The 23,236-nt window shown below is 38.5% G+C and overlaps 1 protein-coding gene across 1 annotated transcript in view; it reads left to right on the top strand.

Annotated features, from left to right (window-relative positions):
- The window catches only part of LOC149157902 (bifunctional protein FolD 2-like), a 241,417-nt gene that overhangs the window by 173,352 nt on the left and 44,829 nt on the right, over positions 1-23,236 (top strand). The gene's annotated exons all lie outside the window — the stretch shown is intronic.

The following is a 23,236-nucleotide window of genomic DNA, read 5'->3' as shown; positions in this document are numbered from 1 at the left end:
ACTTCAAGAAAAATCAAATGCTTTGAGTGATCATAAAATTTAAATGCTGACTAGTTACCACTTTCATATAGCTAACTTTAGACGAACATTTAAGTGCATTTAACTATAAAGAAGAGGAACACAGATACCACAAAAATGAATTTTCAATTTTTTGTTAAGCTTTTTTCAATTTTTTTTTAATTTTTATATATTTTTTTAATAAAATTTTAAGTCTAAAAATTAAACAAAACTAAAATCCTAAAGTCTTCAAAAAAATAAAATAAATAAATAAATAAAAAGAAACTCTTTTTTTTTGTTTATTGATTTTTTATGACATTTTTTACTTTAAAGTCAAAACAAGACAAAAAAAATCAAAACTGAAGCCTAACCCAAAGAAAACTAAAACTAAGAATATTATTATTATTATTATTTGATATTATCAAAATTAAAAAATTAAACTAAACTTTAAGTAAATCTAAAAAAAAAAATGAAACCAATGCTAAATTTGAAACTAAATTAATCTAAAGCCAAATGTAAATAAAATCTAAACTACTATGCTAACACTAAGTCTTAGCTAAAAGAAACGTATACATGAAAAACTACGCATAACCCTAGCCCGTGTATACAAAACAAGAATCAAAATGTATTTTGTTTGTTATCAGGTATGCAGAAGGGATGGCACTACGATTTTGCAGCAAAGGGGCAGCACGAATGATAGCTTTGAAGGCAGTGTAGTGCAGGTGCGGGGATTGCGTGAGGAGCAGAGTAAGCTGCTGCGTGGAGGGGATTCGAGGGAGATGGATTGTGTGTGGAGCAACAGAAGCGTGGACCCAAATGGAGGCGGAGAAGAATATGGGACGTGCATATGGGTGTGAACAGGCAACAAGAGGACAGAGAGGGTTAGGAAATGAGGGTCGTGGATAGCAGCACGCAGGATTTTTTTTTAACAAGATTCCATGAGAGTTTAATGTAGGAATAATGGGTTCTACGTTTTTGTTTGCAGATGTGAGGAATCTATGGCGGAGCAAGGGCCAGGCAGCGTGGTGAGTGAGGGAAACGTGAAGGTTTTACAGGTGGCTGCAGGTATGTAGCTGGATGGTGAAGGGGAATGGGGTTTTGGATATGAATACGCAGGCAGAGAGCTGCGTGAGTAGCGATGGAGAGCGAGTTTGTCTTTGCAAGTTGAAGGGAAATGTTGGGTAGCGTGATAGATTCACGCAGAATGAGGGAGCAGACAGTGGAGGGATAGAATGGAGCTGCGTGGGGACTCTTGGTAAATTGATGGGGGGAGGAAAAGCAGATAATGGAACAGTTGTGTGGAGATTGGGATTTGATTTGCAGCAGAGTGAGAGGAGCTGAAAACCCCAGGACAACATACGCAAATCAGAATCTTCTGCTAGGAAAACAACCTCAGGCAACAGAGAAAAAAAACTGAAAACCCAGGAAGCAGATGGGAGAACTTCCACCAGAACCTTTAAATATTTTCCAGAAATCTTAATACAAAATTTTAACTCGCTCTCCTTTAGATTTCTTGAAACCCTCAAAAAAAAATTTAGATTTGAAAATGAATGATTTTAAACTCCTTAGAATGCAAGATTGCTGGTTGATATTCCTGGAAAGCAATTTTAAATGAAACCCCAGCAGATAGATAGCTTGGAGAATCTCGAATTTCTTCAGCGAAAAACCTGCAAGAACTGATCCTGAGGCTAGATCTTACCCTCCAGGGCCTAGATCTGGCTTCAAACAAAAATTTCTCCTCAGACCTGTAACCTGCAACCTGTAATGGCAAAAAACAGAACACCCAAAGATAATATGTGCAAGAAACAAAACTGAAAACCCTAAATCAGCTAAATAATTACAGTATTTACAGATTAACAACTCTAATAAACCAGATTTATCAATAATCCAAAAAAGTATTTTCAGAATTTTAAATTTAATGTGAGTTGCTTCAGAAAACCTTCATGCATTCACAATTTTTTTTTCAAATGATAAGCCCGAGATTAAAACTGGCTGGGCTCTCTCAGAAAACGCAATCCGGGAGTTGGCTGGTTCAGCCGAGAACTTCCCCTAACGCTCGGTAAACTCAAAACTAAGATTTCCTGCATAGCTTAAAATCAACTATTAACATAGAGGGAGAAAACAATAGTGAAATCCAGATCAAATGGAGATACCTGCCATTATATTTCAAAATCTAAACTATCATTCAAACCCCAAAGATCAGACAATATACCTGTGCCTGAATCAATTTCATCAAGCTATTATCGATGACTGAAAACAAAATTATGCAGAAAGATAAAAGATCTTACAACATTTCCAAAAGAGTAATACCAGCAAGATTTTTAACCCCAAAGTCTTTCTTTATTGCACAAAAAATGACTACAAGAGAGCTTTTTTTAGCACCAGACTCTCCGATCTAATTTGATCTCAAATGACCCAACACCTTATTTAAAGGAAAAATTCCCAACGGCTAGTTCGAGTGATCCATGTCAAACTAATCTTGACCATCCATGAGGATCAAGCTTTTTTTAATCTCATTCGTCGAATTTTTAAATGCATTTTAATATATTAAACAATTAAAATTCTTTATTTATTTACTCAAAAATTTGACTTGTTATTATTTTATTATTTTATTTTGTTTTTCAAATTTTACTTATTTTTAATTTATTTTTAAAATTTTATTTTATTTTATTTTTATTATTATTTTTTTAATTTATTATTATTATTATTATTTTTTTTAATTTTATTTTTTATTTTTTAGTTATTTCTTTAATTTAATTTATTTTTTATTATTTATATCTTTTATTTTTTATTTTTAAGTGGATCCTCGAACTTAGCCTTTGGAAAAATTACCTAGGACCTAGGACTTATGACTTATGAGGGGATTAAAACATTTTCTAACCCTCAAGACATTTTACATCATGACTTTTACAATTTTACATCTCAAGGGGGAAAACCCATTTGACATAGACCCTCATAGACCACCCAGTTCTGCGACCAAATATAATCTAGCAGATCAATGCACTAGGATTCTTCTAAGATTCTAATGACAAAATTCATTCCGGCTTTGGGGTCAGGTTGAAGGAAAACTCTGCCGATCATGGATCGGTGAGACAAAAACCTTTCGGAACGTAGATTATCACTAGAAAATAGTTCCACCTAGGCAATTTACATACATGACTCAACTCTGCTAAGATTATTTACAATTCACACATGCAGACTCGGTTTACAACATAATATGATCAAGTCGATGATGACTGTCGAATGGTACAGACATGTCGATTAAGCGCTATCCCTTTTGCGAAAAAAGGGGGTGTACTGCTATGGGAAGTTGACACGTAGTGGTCAACATCTGGCTCTACTTGGGGACACATTGCTGCACTGCAGGAATGTGAGAATCCAGAATCTGCATCCATGCAACAAAGTAGCGTCCATTGAAAAATCATCATATAACATTTAAGCACATGAAAGATAGAAGCTCTTCATTTATTAACAAGGAAAGTAAATTTAGTCCTAAAACAGAAATAAAATGCTGAAATAACAAGGAGTAGGGTTAGAAATACAATACAAAGGATGCCCTATGGCATCGGATGTGTTCAATATAGTGTATACTGAGCATTTGCCTGCTTTCAGGCAAATCTGTCGGCTGCTTGTCGGATGTGCCATGTCCAATTCTACATAAGGTAGGAGTTTTTCCTATCCGAAAGTCAAGCTACTCGCAACCGTCTGATGCATCAAATCTTCTTCTCATTTTCTTCCTCTTGCGCTTTTTCTTCCTAGCAGGCTGTATTACTGATGACGTGGAACTTTCTGCTTCAAATCTCTCAGATGAAGTATGTAAGATATGCGTGACATGTCTTTCTTCATTCTGCATCTGCCCTTCAATTATCCACTTTTCAATGGAACAAAGTACCTCATAGTATGATGGAGCTTGCTGTAACAGATAAGGAGGCTCCTGATCTATTGACGTTCCCTTGTTTCTTTCATCCTTTGACCATTGTTGAAATTTTTGAACTTGTATTTTAATGGCATCTATTTGACTAAAGTGTTCAACCTTTATAGCACTGATTTCTTTGGCATGGTCTTCTTCCATGGTCAATAACTTTTTCTGAAGACATATTTGATTAGCTTCCATATCTTTTATTATTTTATCGTCTTTTTCCTTTATGGTCATCAAGCAATGCTACATAGAGTTCATCTCTTCCTTATGATTTGCTTGCATGGTAGCCAACTGATTATTATGATCGAACATCGTGATAGTCATTTCTTCATCCATGGTTAATAACTTGTTTTGCATAGAATTAATTTCGCTATCATGATTAGCTTTCATGGTCGTCATATTTTCCTCTAAGCTTGATAAATTGCTTTGCATAAAACTAATTTTTGTGTCATGATTAATCTTCATGGCCTCAATTTCCTTAGTATGTTGATTTTGCATGATCTCCATCTCCCTATTATGTTTTTCCAGGTGGGTGCATAAAGTTTTCACATCATTGGTGTAATTAGTTTGATTTATCTGCATATTTTTTTCCAGCAGCGTTAGTTCTTGTATAATTTGCTTTTGATCTTCCTTTTCATTGTCATTTGTCCTTGCTTTTCCATTATCATGGATTTGATCTGCAATGGTACAGGTGGATGGCACATTCTGATATGAAGAATTGTCTTGGAATCTTTCATCGACAGCTGAACCTTTCATAAGATTACTTTCATTCTGTTGCACAATTTTAAGGGCACAAGGCGAGCTATCCGGATTACCATATCTATCTTTAAAAGCATTGACAACGTCTTGTAAAGAAGTGAAAGAATCCTCAGGACAATTTTTAAACCAATTCAAAGCATCACCCTCTAAAGAAAGGACAAAAAGACGCATTTTGACATCTTCATGATTATACTGAGGGGGCCTACAATATATGATCATTATACGAGTAAACAAGCCTAGATGCCTTTTAACAGCGACTAAATCACCACTTGAAAACAAAGGTAATTTAGAAATGGCCACTTCCGGAATATCATGGAGATCATCAGTAAAATGACATGGTTTAAACGAATAATCCATGATGAATAACGAGGGACCAAATGGATGATAGAAAGAGATCTCTGCTCAAGAAAATCAAGAGATGAAAGAAGTGGAGTCGCCACTTGAACAATGAATCTAATTCTAGGATCCAAAAATCAACCAACAAGCAGATATGAGGAAGGCTTCTTGTCTGGGAAAAAATAAAAGAAATGGAATGGAGTCGCCACCCAAACAAGAAATGAATCGAAGAGTAGGTGCTGATATGACGAAAGATAAGGCGATGAAAAGATCCAAATGATGCCAATAAATGTTGAATCTGCCAGCTCAAATGAGAGATGAGAAAGATGAAAGATGATATGAAATGAGAAGATGAATGTCGTTGAAACGCCAAGGACAGAAAAACTCTATCCCTGGCAACGGCGCCAAAAAATGTTGTCGCACAGATTGTCACGACAACGCTCAGACCGAGGGATGTCACCTTGATCCCCGATCTCTCTGTTTAAGCCTGTCTCCCGAGGTTAAGGGGGGTAGACCTTATGGGACAAAGGAAGACCAACTGTGGACCAGTTGGGTTGGGAGACACAGCAAAGCAATCTAGCACTCGATTGCTTTTAGAAATTAATGTACCAGTGCCTTATGGAGTTAATGATTAAATGATTATTTATTAAATGTTGCAGAAATATGAACCATGTAAAACAATCATCTATCATCAAATATCCCAAGCAATGCAAGATGTCCAGTGAATTCACAATGCTTTAACGATGATCCAGCGATTAAACTTCAAGAAAAATCAAATGCTTTGAGTGATCATAAAATCTAAATGCTGACTAGTTACCACTTTCATATAGCTAACTTTAGACGAACATTTAAGTGCATTTAACTGTAAAGAAGTGGAACATAGATACCACAAAAATGAATTTTCAATTTTTTGTTAAGCTTTTTTCAATTTTTTTTTAATTTTTATATATATATATATATTTTAATAAAATTTAAAGTCTAAAAATTAAACAAAACTAAAATCCTAAATTCATAAAAAAAAAAGAAACTATTTTTTTTTTTTGTTTATTGATTTTTTATGACATTTTTTTACTTTAAAGTCAAAACAAGACTAAAAAAAAATCAAAACTGAAGCCTAACCCAAAGAAAACTAAAACTAAGATTATTATTATTATTTTTTGATATTATCAAAATTAAAAAATTAAACTAAACTTTAAGTAAATCTAAAAAAAAAATGAAACCAAAGAATTAAAAGCTAAAACTTTTTATGTTTTTTTTTTTTTTATATGATTTTTGATTTATTTAAAAAAAAAAAAACAAAGCTAAATTTGAAACTAAATTAATCTAAAGCCAAACATAAATAAAATCTAAACTACTATGCTAACACTAAGTCTTAGCTAAAAGAAACGTATACATGAAAAACTACGCATAACCCTAGCCCGTGTATACAAAACAAGAATCAAAATGTATTTTGTTTGTTATCAGGTTCGCAAAAGGGATGGCACTACGATTTTGCAGCAAAGGGGCAACACGAATGACAACAGTGAAGGCAGTGTAGTGCAGGTGCGGGGATTGCGTGAGGCGCAGAGTAAGCTACTGCGTGGAGGGGATTCGAGGGAGATGGATTGTGTGTGGAGCAGCAGAAGTGTGGACGCAAATGGAGGCGGAGAAGAATATGGGACGCGCATATGGGTGTGAATAGGCAGCGAGAGGACAGAGAGGGTTAGGAAATGAGGGTCGTGGATAGCAGCACGCAGGATTTTTTTTTAACAAGATTCGAGGAGAGTTTAATGCAGGAATAACGGGTTCTACGTTTTTGTTTGCAGATGTGAGGAATCGATGGTGGAGCGAGGGGCAGGCAGCGTGGTGAGTGAGGGAAACGTGAAGGTTTTGCAGGTGGCTGCGGGTATGTAGCTGGATGGTGAAGGGGAATGGGGTTTTGGATATGAATACGCAGGCAGAGAGCTGCCTGAGTGGCGATGGAGAGCGAGTTTGTGTTTGCAGGTTGAAGGGAAATGCTGGGCAGCGTGATGGATTCACGCAGAATGAGGGAGCAGATAGTGGAGGGATAGAATGGAGCTGCGTGGGGACTCTTGGTAAATTGATGGGGGGAGGAAAAGCAGATAATGGAACAGTTGTGTGGAGATTGGGATTTGATTTGCAGCAGAGTGAGAGGAGCTGAAAACCCTAGGACAGCATACGCAAATCAGAATCTTCTGCTAGAAAAATAACCTCTGGCAACAGAGAAAAAAAAAACTGAAAACCCATGAAGCAGATAGGAGAACTTCCACCAGAACCTTTAAATATTTTCCAGAAATCTTAATAAAAAATTTTAACTGGCTCTCCTTTAGATTTCTTGAAACCTTCTAAAAAAAAAATTTAGATTTGAAAATGAATGATTTTAATATCCTTAGAATGCAAGATTGTTGGTTGATATTCCTGGAAAGCAATTTTAAATGAAACCCCAACAGATAGATAGCTTGGAGAATCTCGAATTTCTTCAGCAAAAAACCTGCAAGAAGTGATCCTGAGGCCAGATCTTACCCTCCAGGGCCTAGATCTGGCTTCAAACAAAAATTTCTCCTCAGACCTGTAACCTGCAACTTGTAATGGAAAAAAAAGAACACCCAAAGATAATATGTGCAAGAAACAAAACTGAAAACCCTAAATCATAAAGCACAATACTTGCTAAGGTTTTGCAAATGGGGTAGCAAGCTAAGTGGGCTTGATTGTGGGGAAAACTCCACAGTTAAGTGCGCTTGACCCAGAGGAGATCTGGGATGGGTGACCTCCCGGGAAGTCCTGGTTATCGGGTGCAAGCCCCGGAAGTGACGATTGACGCTATGTGATTCATTTCACTAGTTTCAATCCCACTTCTTCACCCCTGTGAGCATCACCCGATGCAATGAGTGCTAAGTAAACAATTCAAAAATCATGAGAAATTAGTCAGTTACGGCTACCTCTCATGGAAATGGTCATACGTTAATGACTTACTTAATGCAGTTGAATTCCAAAAAAAACGATATCTAATATAATGCACTGCGTAAACCCCTAATACTTAAACCCTAAATCAGCTAAATAATTACAGTATTTACAGATTAACGACTCTAATAAGCCAGATTTATCAATAATCCACAAAAGTATTTTCAGAATTTTAAATTTAATGTGAGTTGCTTCAGAAAACCCTTCATGCATTCATAATTTTTTTTTAAATGATAAGCCCAGGATTAAAGTTGGCTAGGCTCTTTCAAAAAACGCAATCCAGGAGTTGGCTAGTTCAGCCAAGAACTTCCTCTAACGCCCGGTAAACTCAAAACTAAGATTTCCTGCACAGCTTAAAATCAACCTTTAACATAGAGGGAGAAAACAATAGTGAAATCCAGATCAAATGGAGATACCTGCCATTATATTTCAAAATCTAAACTATCATTCAAACCCCAAAGATCAGACAAGATACCTGTGCCTGAATCAATCTTCATCAAGCTATTATTGATGACTGAAAATAAAATTATGCAGAAAGATAAAAGATCTTACAACATTTCCAAAAGAGTAACACTAGCAAGATTTTTAACCCCAAAGTTTTTCTTTATTGCACAAAAAATGACTACAAGAGAGCTTTCTTTAGCACCAGACTCTTCGATCCAATCTGATCTCAAATGACCAATAACACCCTATTTAAAGGAAAAATTCCCAACGGCTAGTTCGAGTGATCCATGTCAAACTAATCTTTGCCGTTGATGAGGATCAAGCTTTCTTTTAATCTCATTCGTCGAATTTTTAAATGCATTTTAATATATTAAACAACTAAAATTCTTTATTTATTTACTCAAAAATTTGACTTGTTATTATTTTATTTTATTTTTCAAATTTTACTTATTTTTAATTTATTTTTAAAATTTTATTTTATTTTATTTTTATTTTTATATTATTATTATTATTAATTTTATTTTTTATTTTTTAGTTATTTTTTTAATTTTACTTATTTTTATTATTTATATCTTTTATTTTTTATTGTTTTTTATTTTTTATTTTTAAGTGGATCCTCGAACTTAGCCTTTGGAAAAATTACCTAGGACCTAGGACTTATGACTTATGAGGGGATTAAAACATTTTCTAACCCTCAAGACACTTTACATCATGACTGTTACAATTTTACATCTCAAGGGGGAAAACCCATTTGACATAGACCCTCATAGACCACCCAATTCTGCGACCAAATATAATCTAGCAGATCAACGCACTAGGATTCTTCTAAGATTCTAATGACAAAATTCATTCCGGCTTTGGGGTCAGGTTGAAGGAAAACTCTGCCGATCATGGATCGGTGAGACAAAAAACCTTCCGGAACGTAGATTATCACTAGAAAATTAGGTCCACCTAGGCAATTTACATACATGACTCAACTCTGCTAAGATTATTTACAATTCACACATGCAGACTGGGTTTACAACATAATATGATCAAGTCGACGATGACTGTTGAATGGCACGGACATGTCGATTAAGCGCTATTCCTTTTGCGAAAAGAGGGGGTGTACTGCTATGGGAAGTTGACACGTAGTGGTCAACACAACCAAAATTTCTCCATAAAATCACCATTCAATTTATAGAAGATTGCCATGTAAAATATAACAGATAGAGTGCATGCAATTTCATAACACGATAAGCAGAAAATAATCTCAGCTTTTATTATGATAGATAAACTGGGTTACATGCAAATACAACCAATATAGCTGAGATGAAAAGCTGGCCTCGACAAATCTGCTCCAATGCTGCACTGGCCTCCCAAAACTGAACTGAAATCAATCATTGCACCTGTGAACTCTGGTTGAATCCACCAAGGAGATGAGGTGGGTTTTCGTCCACTCTCACCAAAATCACCCGAGGGTTTCCGTCCTGGGGCTACCCATGAAGTAGAGAACCGGGTTCTCAACCTCTCATACAAGAAGTAATGTCAAATCCAAGATGTCCTCCAATGGCCTCCTCCTCCTCTTTTATAGATCTGATGGACCCCTCTAGAACCTCCTATTTTATTATTATTTTAATCATGGAGCACTTTTCCCTCTTTTATTTCAATTAAAGTATTCTTTTTAACGCGGGAAAAGGGTAAATTGGCCACCATGCCTCCTCAGGTCACTGAAACTCACATCTAACCATCCCATCCTGTAGATCTTCTCGTTTTGGTTCCAACGAGCTATTACACTAAGGTGTTCTATCAAGTATTCCTCCCAGAATGCCACCTTAAGCGTAATTAACTGAGTCAGGCCCAATAATAACTTTGTTTTTTTGAAAGTTGTCGGAATGCACCGGAACGAAAGGCAAACTGTGTGGATGATGGAATATACCAAGAGAATGACATCATACCTCATATAAACTCCTTAAAACCCCTCCAAAAGCCCCCGGGCTCGCTGATGACACCAACCTGCACCTGCGACCTATCTGCCCCCAACTCTGAACATCCATCCTAACCATGACATAAGGAACACCATAAAAACGAACATTACAACTAATGGATAGATCTTCCTTAGCATCATAACTAGGAGAGGAAAATGGATCATCAATAATTGTGATAATGTGAGAATGGCCAAGGCGAGGGCTCATGGGTAATGCAGCTATGGCATTGGGATCCTGGAGAAGGCATGTGAAAACAAAGCCTTTGTTAGTGTCATCATTGATGTCATAAACGGGCCCACTATTTCTAATAAACCTTCTTCATGCATGGGAAAACAATGATCCTCCTTTTCAATGGTGTGAGTAGTCATATCATTATGAGTGATGTCCTAGAGAAAAGGAGAGTCAATTTCAACCTCATTTTTCGTGTCAGTATCATAAATAGGGTCACTGTTAAAATGATGGTTGCCCATATCCCATTTTCCCTCATTAATGCATAAGAAATCAGAAATGTCATCTTCACAGGGAGCTACAATATTCATATCCTCAAACACCCTTTCTTGAATGAAAGTCCCCACTTCATCATGTTCATTCTCATGGGCTTTAATAGGGCTTTCACTCATGCCATGCACATTCTCAATCCTTAAATTTGCATCTTGAAGGTCCTCATCACTATCTTTTTTAGATTGATTCCACTCTTCCATATGTTCCTCACTTTCATGATGGTCCTTCAAACTTTAATTTTCTTCAATGTCACCTTGAGCATCCAATTGATTACATTTTGTGGGGCTTTATGACTGATTATAATATTTTACAGTGATGAGGTTAGTCAGTATATTAACAACACAAGTTAGGCCAACAAATTCAAAGAGACGACTAGGATCCTTCTCATAGGCACACATTATTATGTAGAGTTGTTTTTGTATTGACCTATGAAACCTGAGCTTGAATCCCTTATCCATGTTCTCTAATAGATCTTCATAAAACTCAACATATTGGTCCACATTCTTTGGCAGTTCTTGAAGGTCTTGATCATTGAGTTTTGCAAATGTAGAACCAAGATTAATTTCTTGTTGACAATAATCCATTTTTCATGATTTTTCATATTAGATTAAAATGGGGTCACCAGGGTGAATTAAAATGCCTTGATAGATGCTTGCTTCACCCTACAAGCATTAACTTTGCAGTTCAATGAAGAACTAGGGCTTCGTTTTTCCAATGGAGTAGCCAAAAAGATATATCATTAATGTTGTATAGGAGCACGACTCACATCTCGTGTCCCCGACAACGACGCCAAAAATGTTATCGCTCAAACTAGCAGGTGTCCTAGGAGGGGATCCTATAGAGCAACTACTAGGTCAAGGGGCAACAATGGAGCGATAGCCCACTGTCACCTCAGCAAAGGCTCCCTGCTCTTTACAAACTTTCACTGATGGGAGGAGACACAATATAAGGAATCACAGGAATGAATAGGTCAATGAAAGGATGAAGGGTGATTCCCAAGGCCCATTCACAGGAGAGACTCAATAATATGGTTTTCTTACTTGGAAAGCAAGGTGATAGGCTCTCTAGGAAAGGCTAGGAGGATTCTTGAGGCTAGGGTTTGGGAGTATATATTGTCAAGAGGTTTCCTAGACCCGAGAATCCTTGTGGAGAATTGGCCTTTGTGTGATCTTTGTGGAATTAGAGTTGCAAGGTTGCGAGACCACACAGGACCAAGTGGACCCAGAATTAGGTCAAGGATGTGGAGTTGATCAGCCAAGGAGGGGCTTGACCTAATTATGGAAGAAAAGATGATCAAAGGACAAATATTCTTTTGATAATTTAATGCAATGATCCAAATGAGGACACTAGCCAAGGGAGACATAGGGCAAGAAATGATCCTTGAGCTAGGGCTTGCTATATCTCAAGATCCCACTATTGGAATTTCTAAGTCTGACACGTTAGAAACTCTCCATGCACTTTAGTGATTTATTCCTACCTATTTGTTCTGTTAATTAACAAGTTATTTATCATGTAAATACTGAAAATAAATACAAGTGCATGCTCAACATATTACAGATCATCAACTGAAGGAAACAGAAACAAGCACACAAATGAAACCATTATTTTTGGACTAATGTCCCCGGAAAAACCCAATGCGGGAAAACCGATGCAGCTATCTGAGGGTTTTATTATTAAGCAACTCATTTCTGAGTACACTGGGTGCCAAACTGGCTAACTTGACAGAGATAAAAAAATCTGGCAGCAATACCTCTCTTTGGAAGCAGGTATTTGGAAATCCTGCTCCACAAAATCCCTCTCTGGCACAATCTGAAGCCCAGCGTCAGCCCTGCTCGCCTCTGCGTCAGCGTGAAATCCTCTGCGCCAGCCTACTAAGGCTCTGTGCAACCTCTCTGGCTCTCTGCGTTACTCCTGCAGCCTCTCCGTGGATGACGCATGCCCTTCTGGCTCTGCGCAGTCTCTGCTGCCTCTGCGTCTGTCTCTCTGCTTTTGCACTGATCTCTGGGCACTGTCCCTGCCTCTCTGCCTCGTACTCACTGCCCCTCGCTGCAACTGATCACTGATTCTATCTCTTTTAGCAAACCCCGCTCTAGATAATAGAATGACTGATCACTCTGGTGTCTTATCCAAGTGACCCTCAAGCCTCCTCTTATACTTTTCTCGTTGACAAATCAACTGCCGAGATTAAGTCCCTAATCGACGGCTAAGATTAGATCTGGCTTGATCCATGTCTTTTGGACCATTATAACACAGTGTTATATTAATTCACATTAATATTTTAATTTCCCTAAGTTTAGACTTCGGGACTCCATTAAAAATATTAATTATTTTAATATCTCCCAAACTGTTTAGAATCAGAATAACCCTTTTTGGGTATTGGAGATCTCATGTGCTCTAATCTCTCTACCAAATTTTGTGGCTAGAGCACATCCGATGCTACCCCAAATCAACACCAACTGTCAAAATTTCTTGAAATTTGGAGGGCCTCTAGAGAAAACCCTAGCGCAGTATGGACAAGAGATCGATTTTTTTATGGCTACAATGGGAGAAAAGTGATGCCCTAGGTGACTATGGTGACTCTGCCTAAAAAGAGGAGGGGTGAGAGAAATAATCTTTAAAAGTGATCATCTATGGAAGGATTTGTGCCATATCCTTTTGGAGAGATGGAGTCAAAGAGAACTTGGTGTTTGGAAAAGATTTACCCAATTGAGGAGGCCTTCAGCAACTTCGCATGGCATTAGGGCATGAGAGAAGCTACTTAAGGTGTTTATACTTCGATATGCAATAATTGATGACAACAACAATAATCTCTAGGAACATTCACCCATTCATACATGGCCCATGCAATGATGCAACGTTACAAAAGATGATAATTTCTACAATTTCGCATAGAAAGCAGTGAACTTTCAGACATGTGTAACGAAAATCCCAACAAGATTTTATGTGATAAAGTAAATACAAGAATAAGCATGAAAAGGATCACTTACATGTTCAAATGAGTATATCCAATCATCAAATTATGCTAATAATGAAGCTCCAAGCCGATAAATAGATCCAAACATCAAAATTCATCCATGCAATCCAAACTCATCCTCCAAAACGGAATGTGAAATTCTCAAGTAGCTACTAAATCCAAATCCAAGTGATGATGAGAGAATGAATCACCTCTCATCTATTTATACAATCTCTAATGAGTTCGATTTGCCTAATTTTCCTAATTAAGCCCCAAATAATAAAATAATGTGCTAAAATTACATTTCTTGGTGACAAGCCCACCAAGATAGCTCCATAACATAAGAATAAGTCTCTCAAGAGGGAAAAATGATCAATATAATAAGTCGTTGGGCCTTTGAGGAGGCCTAATGAAGTGCAATGTGTGCCATGATAAGAAAATGGACTCCAAACATAGTGGACAAAGGAGTGGCCCCTTGTTTTCTAGGCAAGTTCTTGTGGTGATCCCAAGTGGGTGTAGAGGCACAAGGACATCATTTTGGGTCTCCAAGTGGATCAAAAATGCTTGTAAACCATCTGTAAGGGCTAGGATGATGATATAAGCCCTCCCTTTGTCTCCTGCAATGAGACACCCTCATATGGACCCTAGAACATTTGCCTGCAAGTGTTGAACCAACTGGGCTATGGTGAACTAGGTGCATCATGCTCATCCAAAAAGTCGAGCACGAGCAATCAATGAGTGGCGCTGGGGATCCATGAAGTACTCTTTTCTATGGTGGAGGCCCATGGCTCTCAACACTCACCCTACAAGTGCCAATGTGGCCCTTTGGAGGGCTAGGACTTCGTATAGGGAGACTAAGCCCCAAATGGAGACCCATCGGTAATCCTGCATAAGATCCAATGTGTCCCCTTGCCCTCTAATACAACAAATCATTAAAATAATCAAGTAAAAGGGCTTACAAGTCATGGAATTAATGGGGCACTTCATGGTGGCATGCCTTTCCATAGTGGGCCTCGTCATGTACAAGTGTCTCCAAGCTGAATAAGGGGGTTAATCAAGGACCTTATTAGGTGGTTTCAACCTTTAAAGGGGGTGGCGTGTCCATAGTACATCCATCAGGTGGTATGTGGCAAATGATATACTGATGGAACAAAGTGGGCATCAAGGGAATCATCCAAACCACATGCCATGGTAAAGGGTAGCTATAATAAGGGAAGCCCCCACTTGGGTATATGAGTGTAGGAGGGAGCAATTCGTGGTACATGAGTTATCTTGACCTTTGTTTTTCCACCCTTCTTCATATGCCTTTTGGATTTGATTGATATTTCTTTATAATTGCTTGGGGCTCCTAGTGATGAGAGCATGATGTGTAATATATAACAGTGGATACCCACTTAAGGTGGGGCAGTGCATCGCCCACTGGGGGTTGGGACAATCCTGGGTTTCTTAATGATGGAGGGGGCTCATCTAGGGCCCATAGGAACTAGGGTGATGACGATGGATAAGGGGTAGAGCTCATGTTTGGCTTTTGCCCATGTGCTAAATTTGTATGTCTCGGCCATCTTGTGCATTTTTTTATACATTTTCTATTGAGAGTGGCCAAATTATGCCTTTTCTTTTCTTTTTAGCTGCATCAACCTCCGGGGCATCGTTCCAGGCCTGACCCAAGGTGTGGACAAGGGGAGGGGGAGGCTAACCCTATGTGGACCCAGTGGACACATGTGGACCCGGATGGGAAAAGAGATGAATGGGGCTAAAATGAGTGGAAGGGGCATAATGTATACTGTGTCAGGAAGCGGGACCACACAACCAAAATCGGGATTTCCCATGTATTGCCAACCTTAAAGCTAATGGTCTGTAAAAGAGATCCCACGAGACTAGGATACAAGGCTAACCATGAAATCGGGCAATGGAGACAAGAGTACGGACCTAGCCCACTCTTTCTGCCAAATCCCCCCACCAATCCATGCACAAAAGTGCTCATGGCAAGTAAGGAAAATTACTTAACTATACCAATGAAAGGCCATATCTTCGGGGTCGGGAGGCCCACCTTCAAACATACAATCATAACAAGTGGGTGAGGGACCATATGGTTGGCTTAGGTGGTAGAGATAATGGCACATCGAGCTATCTGGTGGCTGCAAGGGGCTACCGACTGTCCACTGAGGACCATCTAGTAGAAAAATTTCTCCTATATATACTACCCACAGGTGGTGTGTAACATCTGGCTCCAACTGGGACATGAGCTCTTGGAATGGTGTGCAAAGCTACTTGGATGGGAGGCCATGAGAACACCAAGAATCTCTTGGTACCACAAACCTGTTACTTGCACATATCAAAGACCAAGCATGCGGGGCAACATGTTTTTGTGGTGTCTTATGATCACCCATGCTTGGTATTAGGCCACTAAAAATCAACTAGTAAATAAATTTTAAATAAAATTTCAAATGCAATCTTAATCTAAATGCAACTAATCTAGCATGATAATATCATATGATGTTAGTTCTAATGGGGAAAATGAGCATGCAATGCATCCTACCCTAACATGCATGTTACATCACCCAAATACTAAGTGTAATCATAGACCCAATGTAACCAACATATCATCCAGTCAATATGAAAGCAGCTGCTCTTATGCTCACTCGTGCAATACATCCAAAGGCAGGGGTAGGAATGACAACATGAAAGGTCACAAGGGCTGGAGGCGGGAAAATGAAGTGAGAACACATAGAGTATCACAAGGAAAGAGGGAGCCATGGGATGCAATCTGTTCCACAGGATCCTTTCTTCAAGGCCCATTCATAGGAGAGACTTAATAATATGGTTTTCTTGCTTGGAAAGCAAGGTGATAGGTTCTCTAGGAAAGGCTAGGAGGATTCTTGAGGCTAGGGTTTTGGGAGGACATGTTGTCAAGAGGTTTCCTAGACCCGAGAATCTTTGTGGAGAATTGGCCTTTGTGTGATCTTTGTGGAATTGGAGTTGTAAGGTGGTGGGACCACATGGGACCAAGTGGACACATAATTAGGTCAAGGATGTGGAGTTGATCAACCAAGGAGGGGCTTAGGTCAAGGATGTGGAGTTGATCAACCAAGGAGGGGCTTGACCTAATTATGGAAGAGAAGTGGATCAAAGAACAAATCTTCTTTTGAGAATTTAATGCAATGATCCAAATGAGGACACTAGCCATGGGAGAACTATGGCAAGAAACAATCCTTGAGCTAGGGCTTGCTATATCTCAAGATCCTGGCATCAAAATTTCTTGAAATTTGGACAACCTGTAGAGAAAACCCTAGTGCAGTTATGGACAAGAGATCAGATTTTTTTGATGGATACAACAGGAGAAAAGTGATGCCCTAGGTGACCTATGGAGGTTAGGCCTAGAAAGAGAAGGAGAGGTGAGAAAAATATTCTTTAAAAGTGATCACTTATGGAAGGATTAGTGCCTTATCCTTTGGGAGAGATGGAGTCAAAGAGAACTTGGTGTTTGGAAAATATTTACCTAATCGAGGAGGTCTTCAGCAAATTCGCATGGCAATAGGGCATGAGAGTAGCTACTTAAGGTCTTTATACTTCGATATGCAATAACTGATGACTTATCAAGATATATTTAGCAACAATAATCTCTAGGAACATTCTCCCATTCATACATGGCTCATGCAATAATGCAACGCTACAAAAGATAAAAATTTCCACAATTTTGTATAGAAAAGCAACAAATTTCGGACTTGTTTAGTGAAAATCCCAGCGACATTTTATGTGACAAAGTAAATACAAAAATAAGCATGAAAAGGATCACTTACATGTACAAATGAGTATATCCAATCATCAAATTACGCTGATAATGAAGCTCCAAGACAAGAGAAATAGATCCAAACGTCAAAATTCATCCATGCAATCCAAACTCATCCTCCAAAAGGGAATGCGAAATTCTGAAGTAGCTACTAAATCCAAATCCAAGTGATGACGAGAGAATGAATTATTGCTCATCTATTTATACAATCTTAATGAGTTCAATTTTCCTAATTTTCCTAAGCTGCAAATAGTAAAATAATGTGCTAAAATAATATCCCTTGGTGACAAGCTCACCAAGATAGATCCACAACATAAGAATAAGCCTCTTAAGAGGGTAGAATGATCAATATAATGAGTCGTTGGGCCTTTGAGGACGCCTAATGAAGTCAAAAGTGTGCCATGATGAGAAAATGGAGTCCAAATATAGTGGACAAGGGGTTGGCCCCTTGTTTTCCAAGCAAGTCCCTGTGGTGCTCCCAAGTGGGTGTAGAGGCACAAGGGCATCCTCATGGGTCTCGAAGTGGATCGAAAATGCTTGTAAACCATTTGTAAGGGCTAGGATGATGGTAAAGCCCTCCCTTTGTCTTGTGCAATGAGACACACCCTCATCTGGACCCTGGAACATCTGCCTTCAAGTGTGGAGCTGGCTGGGTGTCAGCTCAATTTATTGTGTAAATTAAGACATGTATTTTACTATCAATCCAGGTTGGTAATCTTAGAAGCAAACCACAATTTATGGACTTTTGGATAAAAACTAATATAGGAAGTAGTTATGAGAACAGAAGTGCATATTACAAATATAAATCATTCTAAGAATGGAAATACATATTATAAATTACTTCTCACAACTTAAGCAAAACTATCTAAGTCTATTCCATAAAAGCATGCATTATTGGTCAATGAAATTAGGCTATTTTAGAAAAACAAGGAAGAGGCTCTCTCAAAGAGACCTGGTTGTCCTCCCTCAACAATTCTATAATAACATTGCCAATATCTAAATAAGCATGAAAGAATGTAATGAAGACATAAAAACTTAATCTAAGAAAACTTGAAAGAAGTGAATCTTGTTCAGTCTTAGTCCTAGCTCACGAAGAAGAGGCTCCCTCAAAGAGACCTGGTTGTCCTTCCACATTCAAGCTAATCACTAAAAGAAGCAATATTCACTTAACACATTTCATAAAATAAATTCACATTAAAGATATCTACAAATATTCACAGCAAATAAATATAATAAACATGGGAAATCAAACTAGTATATGCACAAATATAAACATGATACAATAAAGTGTACTTAGCTTGGATGGGGGCCCTCCAACCTTGCTGGTACACTGCTAAAATACTTAGCTACAACAATTCATTCAGTCCAACAAATACAAAGAAATCATGAAGCAAAAGTTGTCTTCAATTATCTCAAAAATAATAAGTTTGTTTATATAATTCTAACTATGAATGCCTCTCTTTAAATAGGAAAAATGATAACCAAATAAGTTAAAAAGTTTGAAACAACCATCATTAATGTTATCCCACTTCATCAGGTCGAAGTTATCCATTAGTTACAAGAAATCTGGAAAAATTCCAAAAAAATCCTAAAACTGCCCCTTTTTAATAGGGATTTCTGAGTGACAAGTCAAGTTTGACCAGCTTTGACTAGGCTTGTATTTGCTCATTTTGACCGAGCCAATAGCTGTTCATCCATCCTTGGTTCCTAAGCTTTCCAAATATGTATTCAGCTCGAGCCCAGGTGTCTTGCATATATCACTTTAACGGAGCAATTACGGGAATTTCCAGTTCTGTCCAAACATGCTCTTAAAACAAAATTTTTGCAAAAATATCTAAAAATTACATAATTTGTTTACCTAAATATGCATAATAAGGTCAAAATAAGGCATATTGGATGATATAAGGTGGAATATGATGGAAGTTAAGTGGATTTTTAATAAGCAAAATTGATCAAAATTGAGGACCAACACTGGGCAATGGTGAACTAGGTGCATTATCCTCATCCAAAAGGTGGAGCACGAGCAATCAATGAGCGACCCTGGTGATGAATGAAGTACACTACTATGGTGGAGGCCCATGGCTCTCAGCGCTCACCCTACAAGTGCCAATGTGTCCCTGTAGAGGGCTAGGACCCCGTATAGGGAGACCAAGCCCAAAATGGAGACGCACCAGTAATTCTACATAAGATCGAATGAGTCCCCTTACCCTCTAATACCACAAATCATTAGAATAATCAAGTAAAAGAGCTTATAAATCATGGAATCAATGGGGCACTTCATAGTGGCATGCCCTTCCATAGTGGGCTTTGGCATGTACAAGTGTCTCCAAGTTCAATAAGGGGGTTAATCAAGGATCCTATTAGGTGGTATCAACCTTTAAAGTGGGTGACATGTCCATAGTACATCCATCAGGGGTAGGTGGCAAATTATATAGTGATGGAACAAAGTGGGGATTGGGGAATCATCCAAACCACATGCCATGGTACAAAGGTAGCTATAATAAGGGAAGTGCCACTTGGGTATATGAGTGGAGGAGGGAACAAATCGTGTTACATAAGTTACCCCGACCTTTGTTTTTCCACCCTTTTTTCATATGCCTTTTGCCTTTGATTGATTTTTCTTTATAACTGCTCGGGGCTCCAGGGGATGAGAGCATGATGTGTAGTATATTACTATATAGCGGTGCATACCCCCTTAAGGTGCGTCAATTCATTGATCACTAGGGGTTGGGACAATCATGGATTACTTAATGACGAAGGGGGCTCATATAGGGCCCATGGGAACCAGAGTGATGGGCATGGATAAGGGGTAGAGCTCATGTTTGGCTTTGGCCCACGTGCTAAATTTGTATTTCTTGACCATCTTTTGCATTTTGTGATAAATTTTTTCTTGGGAGGCCAAATTAGTCTTTTTCTTTTCTTTTTAGCTGCATGAACCTCTAGGGCATCGTTCCAGGCCTAACGCATGGTGTGGACAAGGGGAGGGGGAGGCTAACCCTATGTGGACCTAGATGTGAAAAGAGATGAATGGGGCTAAAATGAGTGGAAGGGGGGTAATGTATGTGGTGTCAGAAAGCAGGACCACACAACCAAAATCGGGATTTCCCATCTAGTGCCAACCCTAAAGCTAATGGCCAGCAAAGGAGATCCCACGAGACTAGGATACAAGGCTAACAATGAAATCGGGCAATGTAGACAAGAGTATGAACCTATGCCACTCTTTCCGCCGAATCCCCCCACCAATCCATGCCCAAAAGTGCTCATGACAAATAAGGAAAGTTACTCAACTATACCATTGAAATGCCATACGTTCGTGGTCAAGAGGCCCACCTTCAAACATACAATCATAACAAGTGGGCGAGGGACTATATGGCTAGCTCAGATGGCAGAGATAATGGCACATCGAACTATCTGGTGGCTGCAAGGGGTTGCTGGCTGCCGACTGAGGACCATCTAGGAGAAAAATTTTCTCCTATATATGCTACCCATAGGTGGTGGGTAACAAGGTAAAGGGAGCAGATTACATCAACCGAAGTTCATTGTTGGAGAAGGACATCTTGCAGTGATAGGTGGCAACCTTTCAACCTTGAATTAGTCTTCATTGGAGCAGTGCAGGAAGACATTAGAGGGAAGAAGTCCCAAAGGAGATGAGAAGCAACATCACTTAAATAATTAAATTATCTACCCTTAGAAATAACCCAATAGTCCACAATAATTAATTGACTTTAATTATTGTACTTTTTCTAAGTTAAACTTAGGAAAGAAGACATAAATAACCAGAAGAGGCAAAAAAATGTCTTCCACATGCTAAGACACCAAGCAATTGTAGAAGACCTTCTGATGCTACTCACATCAACACGAGGTTTCCTAACAAAACTAGGAGCTAATCTCTACTCATATGAAGGTTGACTTCTTGAACTAGAAGCTACTGATCTAGACTCTGCTGAAAATTGTAAGTTCGGTCTTCATTGTAATCATGGCATTGTATATTATTTATAGAGAAAGAGAAAGAGAGAGAAAGAAAAAGAAATTATATTTATTTTTGGAGTATGGGTTTCATACTCAAGTTTGATTAAAAATCATGTTCTTCGTTCTTTTAGGTCTTCTAGGTCTTTCTAGGTCTTTCTAGGATAAAGAATAATATTGGTCATGTGTCATAGTCCCATTTAGACTCATTATATTGAAGAAAAATATTTATTTTATCGAGAAAAAGCCATGGATAAGCCCATGACCAAGTCAACTAAAGAGCAAGATCAAATTGACCTAAATGAGGGCTAAAGGCTATAAATACAAGGAGCTCGACCTCATTTCGACACACATCTCAAGCAAGTTCGATCTGCAATAGAGAAGGAGAAGAAGAGTAGCTGGGGGAATGAAGAAGAAGAGCATAAATCAAAATTTTGTCAAAGAAGCTTTTCTCTTGTCTTGCCAGGGTATGTGAAGATGGCAGTTACACGAGGACGAAATTCTGTTGTAGTTGCAGGGGGCAGAAATTGCTGGGCCGAAATTCTGTTGCAGGGGTAGAAGTTGCAGTAGCAGTATCGAAGTTCTGGAAGTTGTCTCGGGGAAGATCTTGCTAGGGGATGGCTTGGGCTTTGGAGGGTTTATTAGCTTGGGTCTTTGGGTCTTAGAAGTCTCTTTTGTAAGTAGATTCTAAACAGGAAGAGAAGCATTTTTCTAGGTTTTCCCCTTGGGTGGGGTTTTCCTTGGCTTGGAGCCTACATCTTGTGCACTGTCTCTTGGTGAACTTCATTGTGTTTGGTGCTTGCTTGATGAACACATTTAAAGAAGTAATAAAAGACCAACTAACATTGCAAGTAATTATCAAGATAAGGAAAATAAGTTACAATCTACAAGTCTCCATATTTTTCCAACATGGTATCAGAGCTAAGGTGCAAGGAGACTAAAGATCACATCCTTATTGGTACCATGACAAGAGTTATAAGAAAGGGTTTCAAGGTTCTTGGAAATCTCGCTACATCTATCAAGAATTCTCTATTGAATATCATCTCCAAGCTCGCAAAGGAAGTAACAGATGAAAGTTTGTTCTTCGCTTTATCCTGCAGATTCAAGGACGAGAATGTATGGGTTATTGACAGTGGTGCCTCCAAATATATGACGGGAGAATGCAGTCAACTCCAAACCCTATCTAAGGGAAACTCATCTCACTTGATCGAACTTGGAGACCGCAATAGCTATCCAGTGAAAGGCTGTTGATTGGGGAATTGGGTATGATTATAGAAATGAAGACCCCATGGTTTCTCAAGTCCATAAGAATGAGCTCAGGGAAGAAGAAAATGCTCCGCCGGTTCTGAATAACAATGTTGGTCCTTATGAAGCCCTTCATAGTGACTGGAAAGGTCTCTTCTTTGTGTTCCAAGATGATTCATTCAAAGAAGAGCCTTCCAAGATTGTGGGAAATTCTGATGACTCTAATATAGAAGAAATTGAGGAAGATGCTTTCTTAGGCAATGCCCCTGATGAAGGGTTTGTCTGCATGTTTGAGTGTTCTTCCCTTGCCTTGGAAATAGAGGTTTGTGATAATGTTCATTCCCCTAGTCTTGATGAAGAGATGCTTTCCCCTTTGAAGAACCACTCCCTGTATTCCT

Source organism: Pinus tabuliformis, chromosome 5_2 (assembly GCF_031772625.1).
Source record: "Pinus tabuliformis cultivar Carrire ecotype Pingquan chromosome 5_2, CPIR1, whole genome shotgun sequence".
Lineage (NCBI taxonomy): Eukaryota > Viridiplantae > Streptophyta > Pinopsida > Pinales > Pinaceae > Pinus > Pinus tabuliformis.
Note: the sequence above shows the minus strand (reverse complement) of the source record. Positions and strands in the feature narration are given on the sequence as shown.